The following is a 9,734-nucleotide window of genomic DNA, read 5'->3' on the forward strand; positions in this document are numbered from 1 at the left end:
ACGTCCCACGCACGCCTGGATTGTCGGGTGGTCGTTCCCACTTCTCCGGATTTCAGGTGAAGGAATGAGCATTGAAAACGGACTTAATGTTTGTCTCTGTATCTTCTGCTGACAAGGACGCAGAGAAGACATTTGACAGTTTCAAAAGAATGCATATGATTTGGAGAGATAGAGTTTGAGATAGAAAGCATAGAGAGGTTAGGGTCCGATCACATTCACTTAGTTCAAAAGATTCAACAAGAAGACATAGCTATAAGTGAATGTTGTAGAGGACAGAACACTAGTATATATATATATATATATTCAACATAGTGAAGATAATCATGAAGACATGTTGAGATTGAAGCCAAACCAAATGTGAAGACATAGCAAATGTAACGCCATGAGTGAAACACTTCGAACAGAACCTTTGGTGGTGGCGTTAGCCACCGTATAGGAAGTATTAGACCCAGACACAGCGCACAATTATCGTGGCGCTCCGAAGTCAAATTCCACATTAATGTACTCACACTTAGAATGTATGTCTTCATTGATTGAAGATATACTTTACTTCGTGTGTTGCACATCTAAGTCATCAATATGCATAAGTGTTAGGATGTGTGCCTGATCACAGGACATTTGAGGATTCCAAGATATTTAGCTCACACCGTAACTTGCAAAATCTCTTCTCATCCAAGGGCTTGGTGAAGATATCTGCCAATTTCTCTTCAGTGTTGACGTGTATGATATCAATATCTTCCTTCACAACATGATCTCTGAGAAAGTGATGACGAATTTCAATGTGCTTTGTCTTCGAGTGCTGAACTGGGTTGTTGGCAATCTTGATGGTGCTTTCGCTGTCGCAGTAGAGTGGCACTTGCTTCAGATGAATGCCATAGTCCTTGAGTGTTTGCTTCATCCACAGAAGCTGAGCGCAGCAAGATCCAGCAGCAATGTATTCAGATTCAGCAGTGGAGAGAGATACACAGTTCTGCTTCTTTGAAGACCAACATACAAGTGATCGTCCCAGAAAATGACATGTGCGTGATGTAGACTTGCGATCCACCTTGTCACCAGCATAATTCGCATCCGAGAATCCAACCAGATCAAACTCTGAGCCCTTTGGATACCATAATCCTAGAGTTGGGGTGTGAGCCAAATATCGAAGAATTCGCTTCACAGCTAAGTGATGCGACTCCTTTGGTGTCACTTGGAATCGAGCACACATGCAAACACTAAGCATAATATCTGGCCTAGATGCACATAGATAAAGTAAAGAACCAATCATGGAGCGGTATACCTTTTGATCGAACTCTTTACCATTGTCGTCGGGACCCACATGATGTTTGGCTGGCATTGGCGTCGTGAAGCCTTTGCAGTCTTGCATACCGAACTTCTTCAGGCAATCTTTGAGATACTTCTCTTGAGATATGAAGATGCCGTTGCGTTGCTGTTGTATTTGAAGACCGAGGAAGAACTTCAGCTCTCCCATCATGGACATCTGATATTTCTCTTGCATCATATATCCAAACTCTTCACTGTACTTCTGATTGGTGCAGCCAAAGATAATGTCATCCACATATATTTGGCACACAAACGGTTTGCCATCATATGTCTTCGTGAAGAGAGTGGGGTCGAGGGAACCAGGTATGAAGCCTTTGCTCTTCAGGAAGTATTTGAGTGTGTCATACCAAGCCCGAGGGGCTTGTTTGAGGCCATACAGTGCCTTGTTGAGCTTGTATACCATGTCAGGATGTTTTGGATCTTCAAAGCCAGGCGGTTGTGCAACATACACTTCTTCTTCAATCTTGCCATTGAGAAAAGCGCTCTTCACATCCATTTGATATAGAAGTATGTTATGATGATTTGCATAGGCCAGCAGTATGCGTATGGCTTCAAGTTGAGCCATGGGAGCAAATGTTTCATCGAAGTCAATCCCTTCCACTTGAGTATATTCTTGAGCAACGAGACGAGCTTTGTTTCTGACAACTTGACCATGCCCATCTTGCTTGTTGCGGTATATCCATTTGGTGCCTATTATATTGTGCTTCCGAGGGTCAGGATGCTTAACCAGTTCCCATACATTATTCAGCTCAAACTGTTGAAGCTCTTCTTGCATAGCTTGAATCCATTCAGGTTCCATGAAGGCTTCTTCAACTTTCTTGGGTTCTGTTATTGAGACGAATGCGAAGTGCCCACAGAAATTTGCTAGCTGAGTTGCCCTTGAACGAGTGAGCGGACCGGGTGCATTGATGCTATCAATTATTCTCTCAATCTGCACTTCATTGGCAACCCGAGGATGTACAGGGCGAAGATTTTGCTCTTGCTGATCATTGTCATTGTTAGAAGGATTGTCTTCAGGCTGAGCATTGTCTTCAGGTTGATCAGGTGCGGATATGATAAGTTCCTCTTCAGGTTGAGCTTCAGAGGGTATGATTTCTCCAGTTCCCATTAGTTTGATTGATTCACTGGATGGAACTTCATCTAGCACATCTGGCAGGTGCTCTCTTTGTCAACCATTAGTCTCATCGAACCGCACATCCACTGTTTCAACCACTTTGTAATGAAAGAGATTGAAGACTCTGTAGGAGTGCGAATCCTTTCCATATCCAAGCATAAAACCCTCATGTGCTTTTGGTGCAAATTTTGAATTGTGATGTGGATCCTTGATCCAGCACCTGGCTCCAAATACTCTGAAGTAACTGGCATTTGGCTTCTTGCTAGTAAGGAGATCATAAGATGTCTTGTTCAGAAGCTTGTGAAGATAAACACGATCGATTGTATGACATGCAGTATCAATGGCTTCAGGCCATAATTTTCTTGGATTCTTGTATTCATCAAGCATCGTTCGGGCCATCTCAATGAGTGTTCTGTTCTTGCGTTCGACGACGCCATTCTGCAGTGGCGTGTACGGAGCTGAGAATTCATGTGTGATGCCCAAAGTATCAATATATGTATCAAGGCCAGTGTTCTTGAATTCAGTGCCATTGTCACTTCTGATGTGCTTTATCTTGGCGCCATAGTTATTCATTGCTCGATTGGCAAAGCGTCTGAAGACATCCTGCACTTCAGTCTTGTAGAGGATTATGTGCACCCAAGTATATCTAGAATAATCATCAACACTAACAAAGCCATAGAGACAAGCAGTAGTAGTAAGAGTTGAGTAATGAGTGGGACCGAAAAGATCCATGTGGAGCAGTTCGAAGGGTCGAGTAGTTGTCATGATTGTTTTCAAGGGATGTTTGGCCCTCGTCATCTTTCCTGTTCACAGGCACCGCATAAGTGATCTTTCTTGAACTTGACGCCCTCGATGCCTATGACATGCTTCTTCTTTGCAAGGGTGTGGAGGTTCCTCATGCCAGCATGCCCTAGCCTCCGATGCCAGAGCCAGCATTCTGAAGCTTTTGCTAGAAGACATATGGCAAGCTGTGGTCCTGCTGAGAAATCTACCATGTACAAATCATCTTTTTGATACCCTTCAAACACTAGAGACTTGTCAGATTCCATTAGAACAAGGCAACGATATTTTCCAAACATTACGATCATGTTCAAATCGCAAAGCAGTGAGACAGACATTAAGTTAAAGCCAAGGGATTCAACAAGCATGACTTTATCCATGTGTTGATCCTTTGAGATTGCAACTCTACCTAGACCCAATACCTTACTTTTACCAGTGTCAGCAAATGTGATGTGACTCTTGTCAGATGGACGTAAGGTTGAGTCCATAAGAAGGCTTCTTTTGCCAGTCATGTGATTGGTACACCCACTATCAATAATCCATTCTGAAGACGCTGGTGTCGTACCCTACAGTGCAGTTAGGGGGATAGGCTTCACGAAGAGAATGGTGAAGCAAAAACATTTGACGGACCAGTGGGTTATGAAAGCTTAGATCCAGATTAGGACTGATAGGGAGAGTAGCAAGCGATTCAGGAACGAAGTACATAGTAAGACCATTCGGGCATTTGATCTTGCGCCCTACAAGATGTTTAAGGTCCCCAGCAATAGCGTTAGACGATTTTGGTTTTATGCTGGAGACCTTTCCCTGCAAAAGAGAGTTAAGCTTTCTTAGCCACCCACATCTTCAAGGGTGGCTTAGAAGCAATAAGTCTAAGTGCAGCGTCTGAGAACTTTGGCTTGGGAGCCCTAGCAAAAAGTCTTTCAGGTGGACAATAGTACTCATAAGAATAAGCAGAATAGTTCTTGGTCTTATGAACATGGCGGTTCGATGAACCGCGCTCATATTCATAGGCCTGAGTGTGGTTTCCCTGCAAAACATTTGCGTTAGTGCGACTCAGGTAAGTCTTCTGTCTGTATGAAGCCTTTGGACCGTATGAAGCATGTGGCCTGGGGTTTGTCTTCTTCACCTGTGGTGTCATGATGACATTCACAGGAAGATTTTCCAAACACTTTTTCGGCACCCAGACCTTCTTCATAGGCGGCCCATTCCTGCAGTTAGTACCAATATACCTGGCAAACACTTCACCATTCTGATTCTTAAACAGTTTATAGTTTGCATCAAAGGATTCATCAATGACAATGAGGTTAGCACAAGTGAAGCCAGACAGAGTGGATGGATCTGCTGAAGATTCCTTCGCAGGAACCCATGTGGTTTTGGGGTACTGCTCAGGTTTCCAGTAAGAGCCATCAGCATTCATTTTCCTTACGAACCCAACACCCTCTTTCCTCGTGTTTCGGTTCAGGATCTGCCTTTTGAGGACATCACATAGTGTCTGATGCCCTTTAAGACTTTTGTATATCCATGTTTCAAGCAATGTCTTCAACCTAGCATTCTCATCAGCAATAGCAGTGGTATCCTCAGCAGAGGGGTTAGTTCCCACATCAATAGTTGAAGGTATTGCAACAGTAGCAGCAGTAGAACACTCAGCAACAGAAGTAGCATTATCACGCTCAATGCATTTAAGACATGGTGGTTCAAATCCTTCCTGAGTGGAACTGATCTGTTCGGCGCAAAGTGACTCGTTTTCCTTTTGAAGATCTTCATGAGCCGCTCTCAATTTCTCAAGATCTTTCTTCCTTTGAAGATAATCATAGGAAAGCTTTTCATGAGTTGTTGAGAGTGTTTCATGACGACTTTCAAGTTCCTCATACTTAACGTGAAGATTTTTTATGTCTTCAATTAAGGACTCAGATCGAGTCATTTCAGCGCCTAACAGATCATCGCTTTTGTCTAACAGTTTTTGAATATGTTCCATAGCTTTCTGTTGTTCAGTTGCAATTTTAGCAAGTGTTTTGTAGCAGGGTCTTGAACCACAATCAGAGTCATCTTCACTAGATGTTTGATAGTGAGTAGTGCGTGTGTTTACCTTCGCACCGCGTTCCATGAAGCAGTAGGTAGGAGCGGAGTAGTCCTTGTCATTTGCATCGGTGTCGGTGATGAAGCCATTGTCTTCAATGTTGAAGATGGACTTGGCAACGTATGCTGTAGCCAGACTTGCAACGCTAGAATCGGACTCCTCCTCAGACTCCACCTCCGCCTCCTCAGAAGCGGACTCGTCTTCTGAATCCATTTCCTTGCCAAAAAACGCACGTGCCTTGCCAGATGAGCTCTTCTTGTGTGATGAAGACTTTGAGGAAGACTTGGAAGAAGACTTTGAGTATTTCTTCTTCTTCTTATCGTCAGAGTCATATTCCTTGCTCTTCTTCTTCTTTTTGTTCTCATTGTCCCACTGCGGACACTCAGAGATGAAGTGGCTAGGTTTCTTGCACTTGTGACATGTTTTCTTCTTGTAGTCATGAGCAGAAGCTTCATCATTCCTTGAGCTTGATCGTGAAGACTTTCTAAAACCTTTCTTCTTGGTGAATTTTTGGAAATTCTTCACAAGCATAGCAAGTTCTTTTCCAATGTCTTCAGGATCATCAGAACTGCTGTCAGATTCTTCTTCAGATGAGGAGACAGCTTTTGCCTTCAAGGCACGAGTTCGCCCATAGTTTGGACCGTAGATATCTCTTTTCTCAGAAAGCTGAAACTCATGTGTGTTGAGCCTCTCAAGTATGTCAGACGGATCGAGTGTCTTGAAATCAGGACGTTCTTGAATCATCAGGGCTAGGGTGTCAAACGAACTATCAAGTGATCTCAGTAGTGTCTTGACGACTTCATGCTTGGTGATCTCAGTAGCGCCGAGGGCTTGAAGCTCATTTGTGATGTCAGTGAGTCGATCAAACGTGAGCTGGACATTCTCATTGTCATTTCGCTTGAAACGGTTGAAGAGGTTGCGAAGGACACTGATTCTCTGATCTCTCTGAGTTGAGACGCCTTCGTTGACCTTGGAGAGCCTGTCCTAGACTAGCTTAGATGTTTCCAAAGCACTCACGCGGCCATACTGTCCTTTGGTCAGATGACCACAGATGATATTCTTGGCAGTAGAGTCCAGTTGAACGAACTTCTTGACGTCAGCAGTAGTGACACCTTCTCCAGCCTTGGGAACACCGTTCTTGACGACATACCATAGGTCGACGTCAATGGCTTCAAGATGCATGCGCATCTTATTCTTCCAGTAGGGATATTCAGTTCCATCAAAGACGGGGCACGCAACGGAGACTTTAATTATCCCTGCAGTTAACATAGCTAAAACTCTAGGTGGTTAAACCGAATCACACAGAACAAGAGAGTACCTTGCTCTGATACCAATTGAAAGTGCGTTATATCGACTAGAGGGGGGTGAATAGGCGATTTTTATGAAAGTCTTCAAAACGTGGAAGTTTCGAAGACAAACGATAGAAATAAACCTATTACCATGCAGCGGAAGGTAGACTACACTAGGCAAACCATAGTCAAGTATTCAATAAAGTGAAAGCACAATGACTAATAGCAGCTAGGTAGTAAGGATCAGGTAGGAAGATATTATGAAGCCAAACAGAACACACAGTCACTCAATGAAGACAAAAGATAGTGCAATCATACAATGACTTCACAAGGACCAGCAGTAAGTAAAGGGAAGGGAAGGATGAAACCAGTGACTCGTTGAAGACAATGATTTGTTGGACCAGTTCCAGTTGCTGTGACAATTGTACGTCTGGTTAGGGCGGCTAGGTATTTAAACCTGAGGACACACAGTCCCGGACACCCGGTCCTGAACACGCAGCTCAGGACACCCAGTCCTCACCGTATTCCCCTTGAGCTAAGGTCACACAGACCTCGCCCAATCACTCTGGTAAGTCTTCAAGGTAGACTCCCAAACCTTCACAGACTTCATTCACCGGCGATCCACAATGTCTCTTGGATGCTCAGAACGCGATGCCTAACCGGCTGGAGGATTCACAGTCCTCAAGTGTAATAAGTCTTCAGATCACACAGACAAGAAGACTTAAGTGATGCCTAACACTCTTTGGCTCTGGGTGGTTAGGGCTTTATCCTTGCAAGGAATTCTCTCTCAAGGGCTTCGAGGTGGGTTGCTCTCAAACGACAAAAGCCGTACTCTAACTCTGAGCAACCAACGGTTTATGGTTGTAGGGGGTGGGCTATTTATAGCCACTAGGCAACCCGACCTGATTTGTCCGAAATGACCCTGGGTCACTAAGGAACTGACACGTGTTCCAACGGTCAGATTTCAAACACACACGAAAACTTTACTTGGGCTACAAGAAAAGCTGACTTGTCCGACTCTAGACAAGATTCGCTCTCATAGTCTTCACTCGAAGACATAGGTTTTGGTTAAGCATCACTTCAGTCATTCTGACTGGTTTTCTTGGACCCCACTTAACAGTACGGTGGTTCCTATGACTCAACAAAGAAGAAGAAGAACTACGAAAGATCTAAGTCTTCGAGCTCCATAGGCTTCATGCGATGTCTTCTCTTGTCATAGTCTTCAATGTGAATATCTTCATATACCACCTTTGACATCAATGTCTTCATACATTTTTAGGGGTCATCTCTGGTAGGAAAACCGAATCAATGAGGGACTTCTACCTATGTTATCCTGCAATTCTCACAAACACATTAGTCCCTCAACTAGGTTTGTCGTCAATACTCCAAAACCAACTAGGGGTGGCACTAGATGCACTTACAACTATTCCTCATCTTGCCCTTGGAAGGGACATGGTCCTACCTTTTGCTTATCGCACTATCTGTATCATTCTGCTTTAACGCACCTTTTTGAATAAACAATGCATAGCATTAAGACTATTATTGCATTCTTATATATATATATATATATATGTGTGTGTGTGTGTGTGTGTGTGTGTTCATTAATGACGCCTTGCAACCGTACACTTTGGTACGGCCAATACACCAGGGGCTTAAGTACCCCACAATATGGTGTGAGAAGTCCGAACACTTTCACAAGTGCGGCACCCCGAACTTATAGCATTATATGCATCAGCTCCGAATCATGTCTTTGGTCAAATGTTGGGTTTGCCCGGCTCCTATGTTTTGGTACCTTACGTTCCGCTCTATCGGCTAAGGTAGCACTAGGAGAACTACTGCGATTGTGCCTTGGTTCTGCTAGGCTAAGCACCTCAGTAGAGAAAGCTAAAACTGACTGTCATGATAAGGCGAGAGACTGGTCGCTGTTCGGCGAGGTTTCGAGTCCCTAAAAACTTATGCCGCTTAGAGCGAGGAGCCGGTCCTGTCTGGCTTAAAGGCGTGTATCGCGCCCCGAATTTGGCCTTCCCAATACCAGGGGCTTCGCCAAAATTTAAAATTATAGAATTCTATGGCTAAGTGAGAGTGATAAAGCATTATTAGTCCGGTTGCCTTGTTTGTTGTGCTGAGCACCTCCCTCGAAGGACCCAAAAATGGGAACAAGAGTGCTCAGGTTTATCCTGAACACCCCAGCACTCGCGGCATGGGGGCAGAAGCCGAGGACTAGCCATCTCTCAGATTGGATAAACAGCCAAACAGAAGGTAATATTTTAAATTCAAATAAGCGTTGCATAGCGCATATGAAACAAGTTTTCATCATACAGGATCACACGAGCAAGTTTACTCAAATATTACATCCTTTGTACATTCGTCCGCTACAAGACGGGCACCCTTCAGGACACCCTCATAATAAATTTCGGGGGTGCGATGCTCCTTGCCCTGTGGCGGTCCTTCCTTGATCAGCTTCACGGCGTCTAGCTTGGCCCATTGCACCTTCACACGGGCGAAAGCCCGGCGTGCACCTTCGATGCAGACGGACCGCTTGACGACTTCCAGACGAGGGCAGGCATCCACAAGCTGCCTCACCAGGCCAAAGTAGATGTTTGGAAGGGCGTCGCCAGGCCACAGCCGTACTATAAGGCCCTTCATGGCCTGTTCGGCCGCCTTGTGTAGCTCGATCAGTTGCTTTAGCTGGTCGCTCCGAGGCATCGGGTGTTCGGACCCAGTAAACTGAGACCAGAACAGCTTCTCCATTGAGCTTCCCTCCTCGGCCTGATAAAACTGTGCGGCATCCGACACGCTGCGGGGCAAATCTGCGAATGCTCCTGGAGAGCTCCGGATTCAGGTAAGTAATAGGTAATTTACTTTCACATGCTTGCTTTGCATATAGAATGCCTTACCCGCCGCTATTTTCTTCATCGCGTCAATCTCCTGGAGGGCCTTTTGGGCTTCGGCCTTGGCACTCTTTGCGCTCTCGAGGGCCGCGGAAAGTAGACTCTCGCGTCTTCAAGTCAAGCTCCAATGCCTCGTGCTTCGTCACGAGAGCCTGGAGCTCTTGCTGCACCTCGCCCACCCGAGCCTCTTGCCTTTCCCGCTTGGTGCGCTCCTTGGCCGCTTTATCTCCGGCCTCGGACAGCGCTTGCTTTAGGGTCGC

This window comes from Triticum dicoccoides, chromosome 3A (assembly GCF_002162155.2).
Source record: "Triticum dicoccoides isolate Atlit2015 ecotype Zavitan chromosome 3A, WEW_v2.0, whole genome shotgun sequence".
NCBI lineage: Eukaryota > Viridiplantae > Streptophyta > Magnoliopsida > Poales > Poaceae > Triticum > Triticum dicoccoides.